General features: G+C 41.5%; 1 protein-coding gene and 1 long non-coding RNA gene across 21 annotated transcripts in view; both read right to left on the reverse strand.

Annotated features, from left to right (window-relative positions):
* The window catches only part of RBFOX1 (RNA binding fox-1 homolog 1), a 2,507,416-nt gene that overhangs the window by 814,387 nt on the left and 1,675,285 nt on the right, over positions 1-17,744 (reverse strand). The gene's annotated exons all lie outside the window — the stretch shown is intronic.
* LOC134732523 (uncharacterized) overlaps positions 7,544-17,744 on the reverse strand; it is a 112,416-nt gene continuing 102,215 nt past the window's right edge. Inside the window, exon 2 of the long non-coding RNA XR_010115796.1 lies at positions 7,544-7,609. This is a non-coding gene — a long non-coding RNA (uncharacterized lncRNA). The remainder of the gene's footprint in view (positions 7,610-17,744) is intronic.

Here is a 17,744-nt window from a genome sequence, read left to right on the forward strand (position 1 = left end):
AACAAGTGTTATTGAGAAAAAAAATGGATAAAGTATAAAGGGTTTGAACACCCTGCCCAACTGTAAAATGCTAATGCTGCAAAATAGTCTTTTTGGATTTTTTTTTTTTTTTTTAACAACACTGACTCCCAGGGAAGAAAGTAACACCAAGTTTATTAAGTAATTCAATTTTGTACAACTTGAAAAATTCCTCTAACTCTTTTACCATGCTAACAAGCACAGCACCTCTGACAGACTGGCTGCCGGGGAAGCTTCATCCCCACTGCTTTTGTTTATCCAGCAAATTGTAGTTTTGTTGTCTGAGGGAATTGGGAACAGGGGAATTTGTAGAAAAGGGTAATAGAGAGAAACTTCATCCAATGCAGAACAAAACAATTCTTCTCCAACAAAATTAGCCACTTTGACTTCATTCTCCTCCAGCTTTGTGTAACACAAGTAGCCTGGGCAGGTGAACTGGCCTTTCCAGCAGGTGCAAGGCGAGGGTCCCTATGAGTACAGAACATCAAGGAGAAACTGATGGGCAAAAGCAGCTGCTTCCCCAAACAGTCCTCAGGTACAAGATGTATGCGTTTTTCTTTGTTTCTTCTTCTTTTTTTTTTTTGAGACAGAGTCTCACTCTGTCACCCAGGCTGCAGTGCCATGGCATGATCTCAGCTCACTGCAACATCCATCTCCTGGGTTCAAACAATTCTCCTGCCTCAGCCTCCCAAGTAGCTGGGATTACAGGCACCCACCACGACACCTAGCTCATTTTTGTACTTTCAGTGGAGAGGGGTTTCATCATGTTGGCCAGACTGGTCTCAAACTCCTGACCTCAAGTGATCCTCCCGCCTGGGCCTTCCAAGGTGCTGGGATTACAGGCATGAGCCAGCGCACCTGGCCTAAAGATGAATGGGTTTTATAAGCCTACCACTCGTGCCTCACAGAGAACAGGCTCAACAGAAGAAGTCCCTGCAAACGACAGTCTAGAACACACATGTGCATCAAAAGTGCATGCAATGTGTTAAGATGGTGTTTACATACACACACGGACACAGAGCTTTCATTTCTCCTTTAAAAATGATCTGAGAATGAATTGTACTATTAGGTGTGGGGGTGGTGAATAAAAGCATCCGACTTGCTGTACCTGCATAGCCACCATGGGGGTAGCTTATCTCTGTATGACCTCAGGTGGCGGCATTTGTAGGCTGCGTTTTGTGACCACATGGTCACACCCTGGGATGTGAACCTTGGATTTGTAGATTTGTACCTCCAAATGGTGCCAGCCTCCTTTAATTACTAAACATCCTCCCCCGCAGTATGATCTAGAAGCTGTTTGCTCCCAGCTTCACCACCCTCTCCAAGTAATGAGCTGCATTCCCCTTACAGCCCGCCTGTTGGGGATGCAATTGCTTCCCTCCTCTGGCTAAGCAGCAGCAGCTCTGAAAGGCCCTCAGCCCTCTGCCTCTCACCTCTCTCTTTTGCCATCCTATTACTCCCTCCTAGTGCTTGCTCTGCTGCCCTTAAAGACTTTCTGAAAGGCATCTCTTTTTAGGTAAAGAGAACACCCGCTCATCCAAAGGACAGTCCCCAGGGGCATTTATACAGGTTGACTGAAACCTCCCCAACAGTTTCTGGGATAAGTGACTGTGGGGCACCTTTCTGGAACTCACTCCGAGCTCACATCCTATCAAAGTGGTTCCCCCACATCATATATTTATTTTACCAGCACTTGCTGACCACTAGACACTAGAGAATTCAAAGACAGATAAGCAATGATGGCAGACTTCAGGGATCTTTTGTCAATTTTAATTGGAGCACAGAACTGGCCTCTATGTTAGAATCTGTGGAATGGTTTCCATCACTCTTGCTTTATAAGCACCACCTTCCTTACTCCAGGCTGTAAGGACTGCTGATCTCTCTATGAACGGTCAGCCCTTCTGGCCAAATGAGCTCTCCTGGCTGCAGCTACACTGGCCTCTAAATAGCTTGTGCAATGCTGCATGAGCTCTCTAGTCCCCAGATCTTTGCATATGGCTGTCCTGCAATCTGAAAGACTCCTTCCCTTCTTCAACAAGTGAAGTCACTTATGATGGCTTCAGAGTCGCCTCCTCCAAGAAGTTCCCCTTGAAGTCTTAGGTCAGGTTGCTCCAACAGATGCTCACAAAACCTTGTTTCATTTCACAGGAGCACTCATCTCATTTGAAGTTACACATCAGTCATGGTGACTGATGTGTAACTATTTTGTTTATGTCCATCTTCTCTGCTCCCTTGTAAGCCTCGAACAAATAAAGAGTAGAATCTACATCTTCAATACTTGGCATAAAGTAGGAGCTTAGTCAATGTCTGATGAAACAAACTATAAATAAATAAATGAAGAGATGGAAAACAGTGTACAATCTCATGGATAATGTTAAGGGTTTATTTGGTTCTGATGACATGATGAGTTGAGGGGTTCTTTTAAAACTTGATGTGTATGGAAACCACTATTTCTTGTTTTCTAGATGGAGTCTTGCCTTGTCACCCAGACTCGAGTGCAGTGGCGCAATCTCAGCTCACTACAGCCTCTGCCTCCTGGGTTCGAGCAATTATCCTTCCTGAACCTCCTGAGTAGCTGGGATTACAGGTGTGCACCACCATACCTGGCCGATTTTTGTATTTTTAGTAGGGACAGGGTATAACCATGTTGGCCAGGCTAGTCTTGAACTCCTGGCCTCAAGTGATCCTCCCGCCCTCAGCCTTCCAAAGTGCTGGGATTACAAGCATGAGCCACTGCACCTGGCAAAACCACCATTTCCTCTTGGGTATTCTGATTATGCCCCGGAAGACTTTCCTCTTGGTAACTCCAGATATTCACTTGTTTGACAAACTTGAAATTACTAACAGAGTTTTGCCATGAAACCCATATCAACTAACAGTAGCTTTCTATTTCACTTGTAAGGAACACAGTGGAAACAAAAACAGGGCTTAAATACAGAAACTTTGAGTCACATATAATTCCACACGATGAAGACATCAAGAACCACATGAAGTAGAACAATGAATATCCCAAGTACTAAAAGCACCACCTACCAAGTTCCAGCACTCCCGGTTTCAAGTATGACACCTAATTTTATGTAGACAAATACATGCCGACATCTAGTATGCAACTTTATATTTCCATATGTCAGGTAAAGTACAACCTTAAGCACATTCTGAATAATTCATTCAGGCAAAGGTCTGATAAACAGATGTCTGTAACGCAGTAGTTCTGAAGGTGCCATTTTTATGACATGAAAAAAAATCCCTGCTTAAAAGCCAGATGGCAAATAAACCCCAGTTCATCACTTAGGCCCGCACGGGGAACTCCAGAACATTTTTCATCAATTCCCACTTTATATTTAACACAGTAAATATAACAGTGAAGTATTATGTCTCTTCCTTCTCAATCCGTCTCATCCATGAGTGTTAATCTCTACTGGGTCTGAAGCAGTATTTACTTCAAATAAGCAAATGAGCTTCCATGTAACAAATTATCTCTTGCAGAAACAAAGAAAATTCTGTATGCTCAACTGTTTTAGCTTATTGAAGGTTGCCAGAAACAGATTTTGCAAAAATGTCTATTTTTCCCCCTCAGCCTCTCATAGCATAATTGAGGAGTTGAGCATTCCATTACATAAACAAAAGTCTTCTCTGGATTTGCTTAACTAGACATGAACTTGCTGTCATTCTGGGTCGAGAGTCATGGGCTAAGGAAGAGTTGTAGGGGCAGACCCAGGCCAGGCACCATTTGACCTCTTAGACTCTGGTAGTAGGAATGTCCTGTTCACTCTCTTGATTTTGCATCCCTGGCCTTGCTAGGTGGGGCATTTCCAGGTTGAAACATCTCTTGACTTACAGTATTGCTAAAATGAGCCCAGGGAGAGGGACGGGCTTAGACAGAAGAGGTGAATAAGTGATTCTGTCCTCACTGGACTGAAGTCTGGTCTTTCCTCTCTTTCTTATCTTCCTTCTGTACATATTTATTGAATACCTATGTTAGACACTAGGATGGGAGACATGAAAGAGACAGTCTAAAGGGGAACACAAAGCCTGCCAACAGGAAATTTACAATACAAGGTGAGAGGCACAACTGAGAAGTATACAGTGGCCAAGCTGTGAACACAGCACCCAGCTATACATAATGTCGGTGAATGGGAGGAATACCAGGAAGTCTTTCTAGTTCTAAGGAACATTATGGGAACATCTTAAATGGCATTCACGCCTTCTACAAATGTTTTCATAGCATTTACCATGTGCAAAATGCTGGGGATGTAGCAGTTAACAAGACATATGTAGCTTCCTGCATTTCATGGAGCTCACATGAAGACCAACACTCAACAACCATAACATGTTAAGTGGAATATTAGGAATGGCATTGTGTGCTGTGAAGGAAGAGGAGAGGATCTTAGACGTAGACAGAAGATCCCAGTTTACACGAAAGATAGGAACAGCATCATGGAGAAAGCAATACTGATTCTGAGACCAGAAGAATGAATAGTGATGTTGGTGGGACGAGGTCAAAAAGGGTAGAATTCCAGGCAGAGGGAATAGCATTTGCTGTGACTCTTAGCACATTGCTAGAACTGAAAAGACTAAAAAGGCTATGAAATAATAGTAAGGGGAGAAGCAGTTGAGTGGTGAGAGAAGGGCAGTGCCAGACCATCCAAGGCCGTGCAGATGTGTTTGCTTTCATCCTAACAGCAACGGGAAACGAATGAACAGGTTGAAGTGGGAGAGGGGAGAGTAGCAGCCTGATTAGATGCTTTAAAACCTTTTTCCTTGATGGGAGCATGGATGGAGGTTACAGAAGGATCCATGAAGGATCCATAAAGGATTTTGTGGTAGCTCCAGGGGGAGATGATGGCAACTTGGAACAGGATATTGGTGGATGAACTACAGAGAAATAGACGTATTGAATTTGAATTTGATGATGGGATGTTTGAATGTGCTTAAATAGCAAGTGAATTATTCACAGATACATTCCAATTCACCACACAGGCTCAGCATAAGAACGTGAACAATAACACCACCACCACCAATAGCAATAACAAAAGAGAAACTCAGATAAGCCTTTCTTACATGTGCCAGGAACTGTTCTAAGCATTTTATGAGTATTAACTCATTTAATCCTCCCGACAACCCTAGAAGTTGATGCTCTGAGCATCGTCATGTTATAAATAAGGAAACAGAAGCACAGAAAGGCAAATTAATCTTGTGCAAGGCCACCCAGCTATTAAAACTAAACACAGTTCAAATGGTTATGGTCAGAACATAGGCAAAAAAATCTCTCTCACTGTTAACTTCACACCTGGACACGGCCCTAGCATTATTTACTAACAAAATGCTCCTGCCCGCTTTTGGTTTCCTCTTGCAATGAAAAGGTTTCTGTACTTCAAATATGTAAGTATGATGTACTTCATTCAGGTAAACGTAGAGGGACAGCACAAGATGAAACCATCATGCATTAAGCCTCCATGGGCGAGGAAATTTGTAGAGATAATTCCAATGGACACTTGCTTGATGGGGTATGGACGTTTATTCTTCCCACTTCAAAGACGAGAAAACTAAGGCTGACAACATTCTGGAGCTGTGCTCAAAATCTCACAGATGGTGAGAGATGGAATTGTAATCTACATCTAGGTGTTTCTGAATATAAACTCATTCCTTTCCACCCAAGATGGTATAGTAAGCAGATGACTCGGTGCTCTTGACAGACCAACGAATGGCCATAAACTACTAACTAAAAATATAAAAATTCTAATGTATCCAGGCTTTGTGAGAATTTTGAGCCAAGAGGGCCTTAATGCCTAGGGGAGAAGAAAATGCCTGTTTCTAAATAGAAAATGGAATGCAAGGAAACCCTGAAACATAAACATGCATACACATATGTATTATACACACATCCACACACACGTTATACAGACATGCACACATACACAAGGACACGCATCCACACATCCACACACACGCACACACACACGTAGTATACACACACACACAGACACATTATATACAGGTGCGTGCATACACACATATACACATATGCATAAACATGTATACACACAGATGCATACACGTATTATACACGTGTACATGTGTGTAATACATGTATTATACATACTCATGCATACACACATGTATTATACACACACACATTATACAGACACGTGCATGCATACACAGATGCGCGTGCATACACACATTATACATATGCACACATACACACATCATACACATACATGTTTATACGTATATACACACATACACACATATATACACATGTACACACAAACTCAGAGCTGAATTATCTCTTTCAGAAACCCTTCAGTATTTTAAAAATAACCTACTTCTCTTTCTGTTACTCCCATGGACATGAGAAATTTATGTACTGTGTAACTCACAGCAGAACCCACGTTCTGTTTCCTTTGTGTCTGTACTTTGTTTTTCAGTTTGTTGCAATAAATCTTTACTATGGACTGAATTATGAGACTTAAATAATTGATAGAGCTGATTCCAAATGCTTACCACAGCCACATAACAAGCTGAAATGTCAGGGGCTGGGGTGCACTCAATACCCTCCACATTCTTTAGCCTTCACCTCTGACTCCTCTCCTCACCCCCCTTCATCCAAGGGGAAGCTATGCTCTGAGAGGTCGTGGAGGGGCAAGGGTCAGATGGCAGCTTGAGGATGGCAGGTGATGACAGCTGGAGTCAGAGCTTGATGCCAAAGGGGCGGCCATGGGTGCAAACTCCACAATGGGCTGTGAGCATTCTTAACGCCATTGGCTACAACCTCAATTATGACGCATGATTTGGCAAAATAGACATTGGTCCTGAACATGGTGTGGAATTTACTCATTCACCTCATTTTTTTGAAATAACTGCCAAGTATCAGGCATGATATAAACACCAAGGAAAAGCAAAAACCTGGTCTGGTCTCTTGTCCCTGTGGAGTCTGTAGTTTAGCAGAGTTACAGACCTTAAGTTACCCGTAACACGGGGATCCGACCTGGTGACACACAGAGGGTACTTGGTGTCTGAGAGACAGAAAAAGCTCCAGGGAATTGGGGATATAGGGTATGAAGCGACAGATGGATGATAACCTTGGAAACTGCAGGGCTCTGTCATCCATGTGAAGGACTTGGATTTTTTTTTTTTTTTTTGAGACGGAGTCTCGCTCTGTCGCCCAGGCTGGAGTGTAACCGCATGATCTCAGCTGACTGCAACCTCTGCCTCCCGAGTTGAAGCAACTGTCCTGCCTCAGGCTCCCAAGTAGTTGTGATTACAGGCACATGCCGCAGAGGCCGGCTAATTTTTTTATATTTTAACAGAGATGGGGTTTCACCATGTTGGCCAGGCTGGTCACAAACTCCTGACCTCAAGTGATCCGCCCGCCTCGGGTTCCCAAAGTGTTGGGATTACAGGCGTGAGCCACTGCGCCCGACCTGGACTTCTGGACTTGACCATTTTCCTAAATGCAGTGGGAAGCCACATCATGTTTTAATCTGTGTCGGGACAAGCCCCAGTCAATGCAAATGTTTCCTTTTTGTTTTTTTTTTTTAAGACAGAATCTCACTCTGCCACCCCGGCTGCAGTGCAACGGCATGATCTCGGCTCACTACAACCTCTGCCTCCCGGGTTCAACCGATTCTCTCGCCTCAGTCTCCCGAGTAGCTGGGCTTACAGGCTAATTTTTGTATTTTCAGTAGAGACGGGGAATGCAAATATTTTCTACGCTATCTTAGAAGTTACGAAATAGGGTTTTGGAAAACAATCAACCTGGGTTCAAATCTACACTCTACAGCCGCCATGTCAGCTTGGGCAAGTTATTTGTCAGCAATGGTTTTCTTATGTGTCAAATAGAAATAGCCCCACCCATTGCTCCCTTTGTCAGGTTCTGCCAGCATTCAGGAAGGTGTGGAGAGGTCAGGGCGGTGCACAGGGAGCTCTGCTCAGGCGCCCCCCATGCTGCCGCTGCTGTTAGCTACATTTCCTTAAATGGTCTGTCAGCTGCATTCTGAGTTGTGCCAGAGTTTCTTTGCTTTCTTTCACCAAATGCATTTTTTTAAAAAATGTCACCTAAATTCCCTAATCATTTCTCACTGGTCTTTCACTCATTTTTATATTACCTGCAATCTGCTTTCTATCCTATAAACTCATCTGAGCCTATGATCGCAAATGCTCCCACCTCTCATGTACATTTGTGGGTCTTCACTCTCTTGGGAGCAATCCACAGACCTCGCATTCATAGAGCATAATTTACCAGGCACTTTTCTAACACAGTGACCACAGCGGCACTTATATGACGTTGAGGATGCCGAAGCACTGTTTTAAGTGCGTTTGAAATACCGTCCCCAGATTACACAGGACAGGATGAGATCCTGTCATTTGCGATGACAAAGATGGAACTGGAGATCATTATGTTAAGGGAAATAAGCCAGGCACAGAAAGACAGACATATGTTCTCACTTATTTGTGGGATCTGAAAGTCAAAACAATTGAACTCATGTACACAGAGAGTAGAAGGATAGTTACCAGAGGCTGGAAGAGGGGAATGTAGGGATGGTTGATGAGTTAAAAAAAAAAAAAAAAAAAAAAAAAAAAAGACACATTATTTGATTGCACAATGAGGTGACTATACTCAGTAGTAAATTTATATTTAAAACTAACTAAAAGAGTGTACTTGGATTGTTAGTAACAAAAAGGATAAATTCTTTTTTTGTGTTGAGACAGTCTCAAACTGCACAGTGCAGTGGCATGATCTCGGCTCACTGCAACCTTCGCCTCCCAGGATCAAGTGATTCTCCTACCTCAGCCTCCTGAGTAGCTGAGATTACAAGCACCCACCACCAATGCCAGCTAATTTTTGTAGTTTTAACAGAGATGGGGTTTCACCATGTTGGCCAGGTCGGTCCCGAACTCCTGACCTCAGATGATCGGCCCACCTTGGCCTCCCAAACCAGTGGATACCCCATTCTTAATGATTTGATTATTTCACACAGCATGCCTATATCAAAACATCTTTGGTACCCCACAAATATATACATCTACTATGTACCCACCGTAATTAAAAATAAAAATATTTTACAAAAAGATGACATAAGAGGATGAGTACTATCATGATCTTCATTTTACACATGGTAACACTGATCCCAAGAGGTTTAAACAAATTGCTCATGTCTCACATTTGCGAAGTGGCAGAGCTGGGATTTCAACCGGTCTTAGGGCTCATTCCTCACTGTTGAGATAAACTCCACTTTTGTGCAATCTCATAAGTATCCTTTACTCTTTCTTTATTTCTTCTATCAGGTACTTTTGCCTGCTTTCCACAAAACATTGGCATTGTCAAGGGTCTATGACTCTCCATTTTTTTCTTCTCCTCCACTTCCTCCTTTAAAAAAATTTTCTGAACACAGATCCTTCCTCTCGTCAGTCATGTGCAGCTGCCTCGTAGAGGTCATGACAGGAATGAACAGCTCATTATCCAATAGGGGAAAAGACATATATATACACATATTAATAACAACTAGTTGCTGAGGCACAGGAACAGGGTAGACCAGTTAGTCCTCCTATCCGCTTAGTTCCATTCCCTATTTAGTAAATCATCATGAATGGAACCAGTTTTGTATATTTTTTACAGCTATCCAGGGGATTCTGGGAATCAGGAACCACTGGGGATATACATTTGGGATATACATTTGGTCTCTGAGGTTTGGACTTGTTCTTTGATTCCTAGGACATCATAAAACTAGAGAATTTTGTTAATATAGATCATCTTTGTTGATTTGGTGCTTCTCTGAACTGAACTTCTATGGAAAACAGGACCAGACTTTATTTCTTTAAGTCATTAGATTATTTTTTAAAGATGTATTTATCTACAGCCTGCATTTTAAGCTGCTAAGAAGGATGAACTAGACTGACATTGTTTAGTGGTAATTTTCAGAGTCTCTGTTAGTTCTTGAAGGGTGTATGTTGCAAATTCTAGATAGAAAACATTTGGAGACAGTGAGACATTTAATTTTAGCTGAGAAAGCCACATGCTACTTATGAAACATCCATTTGAGAACTGTGGCAGAGAATTAAACCCGACATGTCTTATTCTGGACTACTACCTAAACTGATAAAATAAAATTACAAAAAAAAAATCACTTAAAAGCCATTTGACAAAAGGGAAAATGGCTTTTAAAGACAATAGAAAAAAATGAACTGATACAATCTGTTGGTAACCTTTTTACAAAATTTTAATTCATGAATGTTTTAGTGAGGTCGAGGCTATCAGTTTCTTGTTTTTCTCTAGTCTGCTGATATAAAGTGAGAGATAGCGTCAATTTAAAACTGTCATGAAATTGCACTGAGAACCCCAAATGGGGCAAGTGTTTTCAGAAATACTTCTTGTTTTGGGGGTACACTTTGGGAGTACCTCTAGCTGGGATGGAGGGAGGGTGTGAACAGAAACATGAGACAGATTCCCAGGACTCCAACCAAAAGATAACAAAGGCACAAATTCAGGAACGTTTTCTCACAGTATTGGAGAAGAGCTGCCACCTGGGCTGAATGGAACAAAAGAGAAAGCTTCATTTCACCCATCCATGAGGCTGACTGTCAAAGTCACGCAGAACACAGAGCTATCTGGGGGATTTCAAATGCACAGCAGACCACCCCTTGGAAATAGAGACGTATTATAAAATTGTGTTGAAATGACCAATGACCAATGCTGTGTGTGACAGAAAATGCAGAAGTGATGGAAGGGAAGCTTACTTTGAAGAAAAAGGAAGACAGACAAGACAGATAGGTAGCAATTATAGATCATTCTATCTCTACCCATAATCTATGTATGTTTGTATCTGTTCATCTATCAATCGATCCAGTATCTATCTATCTATTGATCCAGTATTATGCAAAGGAAGAAAACCCATATAAAGAGCTGTCTTTTGGATATTAGAAGACACCACAGCACTTGGTTAATTATCATGTTCTCTCTATGTTCATTCTCCAGGTCAGCTTGCTCCCCTCTATGTGCAACAGCCGGCACTATCAGACCACCTAAACTATTCCCCAAACAATTGATTCCATTGGCCTTGAAGTATTAAGCATATTTGTATCATTAATTATAAGTTTTAGATACCTTGAAAGAATACTTCTCACTAGATGATACGTGTATTTTAGTCTTCATGATAAATGCAAATGAAAATTCATCAGAAATTACACTGAAAAGATATTTTAGTTTCCACATTGATAAAGTGCAGTTCTAGGCTTCTCTGGCCAATGCTTTGTTGGAGTAACAGGCCTGTTGTTCTCCTTTTCTCCTTATATAAAAACTGGAGAGGAGATTCTTTGTGGTCTAAATTCACTTTGGGGCTCATGGACTTGGTTTGATTCACAGCTCCACTTTCTGAGCTCAGCATAGATCCCCAGCTGTTAATACTGAAAAGGGACCTCTCTATCGCACAGCTGCTAGAGTTCAGGTTTAAAAGAAAGATCTTTTGATGAATCAGGTAGTTTCTGTGAAGGCATGGTACAGCAACAAAGAAAAGCTTCTTTTTATCTTGTGCTTTTGTGACTTGATCATGTATTTTTAGATGACCTATATGAGTCTGATCTCTAGGGGCCTTCTTTCCCGACACCCAATAATTTAAGACAAGAAACCAAACTTCCCACGGTGTTCTTCTGGGAGAAGCTGTGTTCCTTCCACAGTCTTTGCTTCCCTGCGAGCTTGTCCATTTCCTGTAAACTCACCCCACTGCCTGCAAAATGAGGTGATAGAGCTGTTTCGATGGCAATTCATTCTGCAGACAGTGAGCTCCTGAGAATGCAATCTAGGAGGGCCAGGTGAGGTGGGCAGCCTTTTACAAGTTCTGAAGAGAAAGATCACGTATTCGGTTGGTGCAAAGGTAACTTCAGTGTTTGCAATGAAAAGTAATTGTTGTTTTCGCAATTAGAAGTAAAAGTAGATCAAGGCAAAAGCAGGAGGCAGCACCACACATGAGAATCGCTGAGGAGCAAAGACTGGGAGTGAGTGGTGAGAAACGAGCAGAGACAGAAATCAGACAGGTGAGGGGGACACAAAAGACCTTGAAGCAGAATAGAGAGAGAGAGAAAGAGAGACACAGAGGCTTTGAGAATATGCATTTCTGACACTTCTGCTTCTTAACCAACCCATACAAAGAGCACTGGACTTCACTCTCAGTCTTTTTTGTTTGTTTCGAGAGAGTCTTGCTCTGTTGCCCAGGATGGAGTGCAGTGGTGCAATCTTGGCTCACTGCAACGTCCATTTCCCAGGTTCAAGTGATCCTCCTGCCTCAGGCTCCTGAGTAGCTGAGATTACAGGTGTGTGCCAGTATGCCCAGCTAATTTTTGTATTTTTAGTAGAGTCAAGGTTTCACTGTGTTGGCCAGGATAGTCTCAAACCTCTCACCTCAAGTGACGCACCCACCTCAGCCTCCCAAAGGGCTGGGATTATAGGTGTGAGCCACCATGCCTGGCCTCAGACTCTAGATATTTTAAGATATTTTCCAAGTCTCCTCAAAATAACCCCCTTTTCAAGTGAGTTATTTTTAGAGAGATCCAGTACCTTACAGTCAAAGAGCCTTGTGTAAAATACAATCCTTACAAAGTGTTACTGTCAAAAACGTGAAGAACTGAAGAAGCTCTGGGGGAGTTTTTCTTGGCCAAAGGCCATTAACTTTGCATAAAATTGCCAAGGGAAGGTGTACAAAGAGGGTCTCCAATCACCAACTAGGTGGTTTGGGGACTTGGGTAAGAGTTAATGTGCTGTGAAGGAAACTAAGAAATGGGATCTATGTTGTCCACCTGGCAACTTCACATGAATACAACAGAAAATTCTAAGTAGGCAACACAGAAGATTCTTTTTTTCAGTGCATCAGTAAGCAGGATCAAAATGCAAATGGTTAATACAACTAGCCACAGCTCCTTCTCAGAAAATCAACTTGCTGGAAAGAAAGGGAAGAAAAGAATGAGCGGGGCTTGTTTCACAAGCAGTGCTGGCCTTGCTGTTCACTAAGTAGCTATGATGTTATCACACGCCAACCCTATACTAGGCTGGCGCAACCTTTGCTCTATTTTGGGCAGCAGGAATTTGCTGGGATGTTAGACTGAAGACAGACTGCACCTTCATGGAGTGCTGCCTTTCATGTTCAGATGAATAAAAGTAAATGTTAAGTATGTTCAAGGAAAACATTGCATTAACAATTTGTTAACACTTGCAGAGATTAAGCAAGGAAAGGAATGCTGCCAGCTTCAGTGATTTGGAACGATGGTGCTGAGGAATGCTATGACCGGAGCCCTGGAAAAAATTAAGCATCACAGACTAATAAATAAGGCAGGACTAGGAAGTTTATGTAGCTGATCTCTCTTCTCTTCTCTCTGTCTCTCTCTCTGTGTGTGTGTGTGTGTGTCTTCATCAACAAGGTAGTATTAGGTAGAGAAGCCAAATGGGTTTCTGGGTTTTCCACAACTGGACAGACCTATATTTAGTGCCTGTATCTTATATTGATGGGCAAGTAGATTAACTACTCTGTAAGTTTCACTTTTCTCATTAGAGATAATATTGCCATCTTGCTAAGTTGTTGCAAGCAGTTGTTCTTATAAACAAAAAGTGCTACCAGGATTCATGATTTTTATTCTATAATTTGTAGCTGCTACAAATATTATTGTAGCCAGTATTAATAATAAAAATGGATGCATTGGCACCTGTAATGGAACACATGAGTATGCTTTAATTGAAAGTCACTAATGAATGAATGAATGGATACTGGAATAATGCCTGGTGTCAAAAAACAATTGTGAAGGGATGGGAAACATGAAGGGGAATGAGATGTAACTCTGTCCTCAAAAAGCTCACCGTCTTGAAGGGTCTGAGACACAAAGTCCCAGGTGAGTCCACACAAATTCTAGGGAACACTTACAGTCACAAGCAAGCAAGAGTCTGTTCAAGTTTCTCACTTCATGCTCACTTCATACCCTTGACTTCATACCTCCTATTTAAGGGTCTACTGAGTCTGCTAAGTGTTATCTTCACCCACACAAATGGTTCCAGTTACTTTTCACACAGAACAGAGAGTGGGTACGTAGGTTAAAAAAGCTTAAATCAGAAAGTGACAGTGAATATAGTCACTCTCCTTCTTCTCCACTTGGAATATGCCATTCATATGGAAATCTCAGCAAACTGGGGACAGACAAGTTGGAGATAAATCCCTAGATAGGAAGGAAAGACTGTTACAAACACCAACACAATAAACAACGACCAAAGCAATGATTCCTTAAATCTATCACTTTACCATCCTAACAACCCATTCAAACATTCTTTGGGTTTGGGTTTTTTGTTTGTTTTTTTTTTTTGAGATGGAGTCTCGCTCTGTTGCCCAGGCTGGAGTGCCGTGGTGCAATCTCAGCTCACCAAAACCTCCCGCCATCTGGGTTTAAGTGATTCTCCTGCCTCAGCCTTCCAAGTAGCTGGGACTACAGGTGCCCACCACCATGCCCAGCTAATTTTTGTATTTTTAGTAGAGACGGGGTTTCACCTTGTTGGCCAGGCTGGTCTTGGACTCCTGACCTCGAGCAATCCACCCGCCTTGGCCTCCCAAAGTCCCAGGATTACAGGCATGACCCACCATGCCCGGCATCCTTAGGCTTTCATAACAATATTTTAGGGTAGCAAAAGGCTTACAGTACTGTTTCTCCAAACTTCAATCATTTGCCGCGCTTTTAGGTTTTGACATTTTCACCTTACCAGCTATATTATTTATTTTCCTTTATTGGACTCTTGGTGCTAAACACAATTTACTTTAAAAGAAAATCTATAAAATCAATTTCTAGTGTAAATGGGACACTACTATAATTAACCATAAATGGTAAGCAACTGTACAAATATAAACACATTGGTCTCCTGGAATTCTAGTTATTACAGGTAACCGATGAAATATGTGGCTATCAGAAATTTTGTTTTGAATGCTATACAATGTGTTAAAAGAAAACTCAAAAAGGAAAAACTTCTCCACCCTATGATTCAATCTTGTTTTCTGCTGTGTCTGTGGACCACCTAAAAGAAAGTTACATAGTATTCCATGGTGTATATGCACCACATTTTCTTAATCCAGTCTATCGTTGTTGGACATTTGGATTGGTTCCAAGTCTTTGCTATTGTGAATAGTGCCGTAATAAACATGCGTGTGCATGTGTCTTTATAGCAGCATGATTTATAGTCCTTTGGGTATATACCCAGTAATGGGATGGCTGGGTCAAATGGTATTTCTAGTTCGAGATCCCTGAGGAATCGCCACACTGACTTCCACGATGGTTGAACTAGTTTACAGTCCCACCAACAGTGTAAAAGTGTTCCTATTTCTCCATATCCTCTCCAGCACCTGTTGTTTCCTGACTTTTTAATGATGGCCATTCTAACTGGTGTGAAGTGGTAGCTCATTGTGGTTTTGGTTTACATTTCTCTGATGGCCAGTGATGATGAGCATTTTTTCATCTGTTTTTTGGCCACATAAATGTCTTCTTTTGACAAGTGTCTGTTCATGTCCTTTGCCCACTTTTTGATGGGGTTGTTTTTTTCTTGTAAATTTGTTTGAGTTCATTGTAGATTCTGGATATTAGCCCTTTGTCAGACGAGTAGATTGCGAAAATTTTCTCCCATTTTTTAGGTTGCCTGTTCACTCTGATGGTAGTTCCTTTGCTGTGCAGAAGCTTTTTAATTAGATCCCATTTGTCAATTTTGGCTTTTGTTCCCATTGCTTTTGGTGTTTTAGACCATAGGCCCATGCCTATGTCCTGAATGGTATTGCCTAGGTTTTCTTGTAGGATTTTAATGGTTTTAGGTCTAACATTTAAGTCTTTAATCCATCTTGAATTAATTTTTGTATAAGGTGTAAGTAAGGGATCCAGTTTCAGCTTTCTACATATGGCTAGCCAGTTTTCCCAGCACCAAAAATGATGAGTCCCTGTCCTTTGTAGGGACATGGATGAAACTGGAAACCATCATTCTCAGTAAACTACTGTAAGGACAAAAAACCAAACACCGCATGTTCTCACTTATAGGTGGGGATTGAATTGAACAATGAGAACACACAGACACAGGAAGGGGAACATCACACTCTGGAGACTGTTGTGGGGTGGGAGGAGGGGGGAGGGACAGCATTAGGAGATATACCTAATGCTAAATGACGAGTTAACGGGTGCAGCACACCAACATGGCACATGGATACATATGTAACAAACCTGCACATTGTGCACATGTACCCTTAAACTTGAAGTATAATAATAAAAAATTAAATAAAACAGTTCTAAACAAAAAAAAAAAGAAAAAAAATGCATACTAACTTTTCTCCAGAGTCATGTATTTTCAACAAAAGGGGTTTAAAGTTTTTCCATTTTCCCAAATCAAGTGTATTTCAGCTCAATAAAATCATTTTTGAGGAAAAAAAAAAAAAAAAAAACTTACAAAACTCCTAAAATCTCACCCATCCTTTGGAAAAATGCTGGTTTTGACCACTGAAGGGTTTATTCTAACATTACACAAATCAATTTCAATAAAACTCATCAATAATTTATTAAACAACCATTAGGTGCTGGACTACATGGTGGGAGCTGGCGGATTGAGGTTGGGCTTACAGATACGGATTGGCACTCTTCCCTTCCTCCACAAACTATGCGGGAACTCTACATGTATATGTAGCAAATACTAACCACCATCATTCAAGACAGGGTGAGTAATATTGCAGTCACAAAGACCCCAACACACAGCTCAAAATACATGCGTATTTTCCCACTTGCTAAAAGCCCATTTCTCAAAGTTATCTGTTCCACGTTCTCCTCTCTCTGGAACTCCAAGTTGACAGAGCCATCATATCTAAGATATCACTGGCCTTACTGCAGAGGGAAAAGAGAGCAAAATGAGGCACATGCATACTCGCTCACAGTTCATTGGTCAAAGCAAGCCATGGGGCTAATGGGTGCAAGAATGGGGTGGGAGAGTAGACTCACTTTCATGGAAAGGCTCAAAGACAGAGATGGCTCACAGAGGAGTCAGTATTTTCAGTAACAATGGGATCTACTGAATATTACAGTAATAGAATGGAGATTGGAAGCCAGGTTTTTTGGAATTCTTGCCCACTGTGATATCCCTCTAACCAACCTGTTTCTATAAGGGAAAAAATACAATCAAATTTGAGAACACATACAATTCCCTGAAGACTTATTTGCAATCTAAGTGGAAGGACAGGCTTAAAAAGTAGAAAAGCTGTGTGTGCTCATACCTACAGTAAGTAAGTGATTAAAGGTTTCTATGTGCTTGGCAGGAGAATGAATTCAGATGCCAAAATGATTGTTTTTTGGGGAGGTGGGGATAAAGAGGGATGAATAAAATACAGTTAGAAGCAATAAGATCTAATGTTTGGTAACACAACAGGGTGAAATAAAATTCTTCGGTTAATCTTTTAACTAAGGCGTGAGCTCACAAAGTAAGGCTGCTGTGTACTGACAATGCCCTCCCTTCCCCCACCTTTTTACTAGGATCTTAGAATACAGGAGACATCTGGGTCACAAATAATTTAAATACTGACCTGCAAGGAACAGCCTGATGAACTAAAAGACCTCTAAAACGCACTTCCAACCCTACGGACACAGTATTTTACCCAGAGGACAAATAACAAATAAAAACAATGTGGAGAAAAAATTTCTCAGTAGACAGAGAGTGCAACTGCAAGGGAATTTAATTTCCC

Source organism: Symphalangus syndactylus, chromosome 14, assembly GCF_028878055.3.
Source record: "Symphalangus syndactylus isolate Jambi chromosome 14, NHGRI_mSymSyn1-v2.1_pri, whole genome shotgun sequence".
Taxonomy (NCBI): Eukaryota; Metazoa; Chordata; class Mammalia; order Primates; family Hylobatidae; genus Symphalangus; species Symphalangus syndactylus.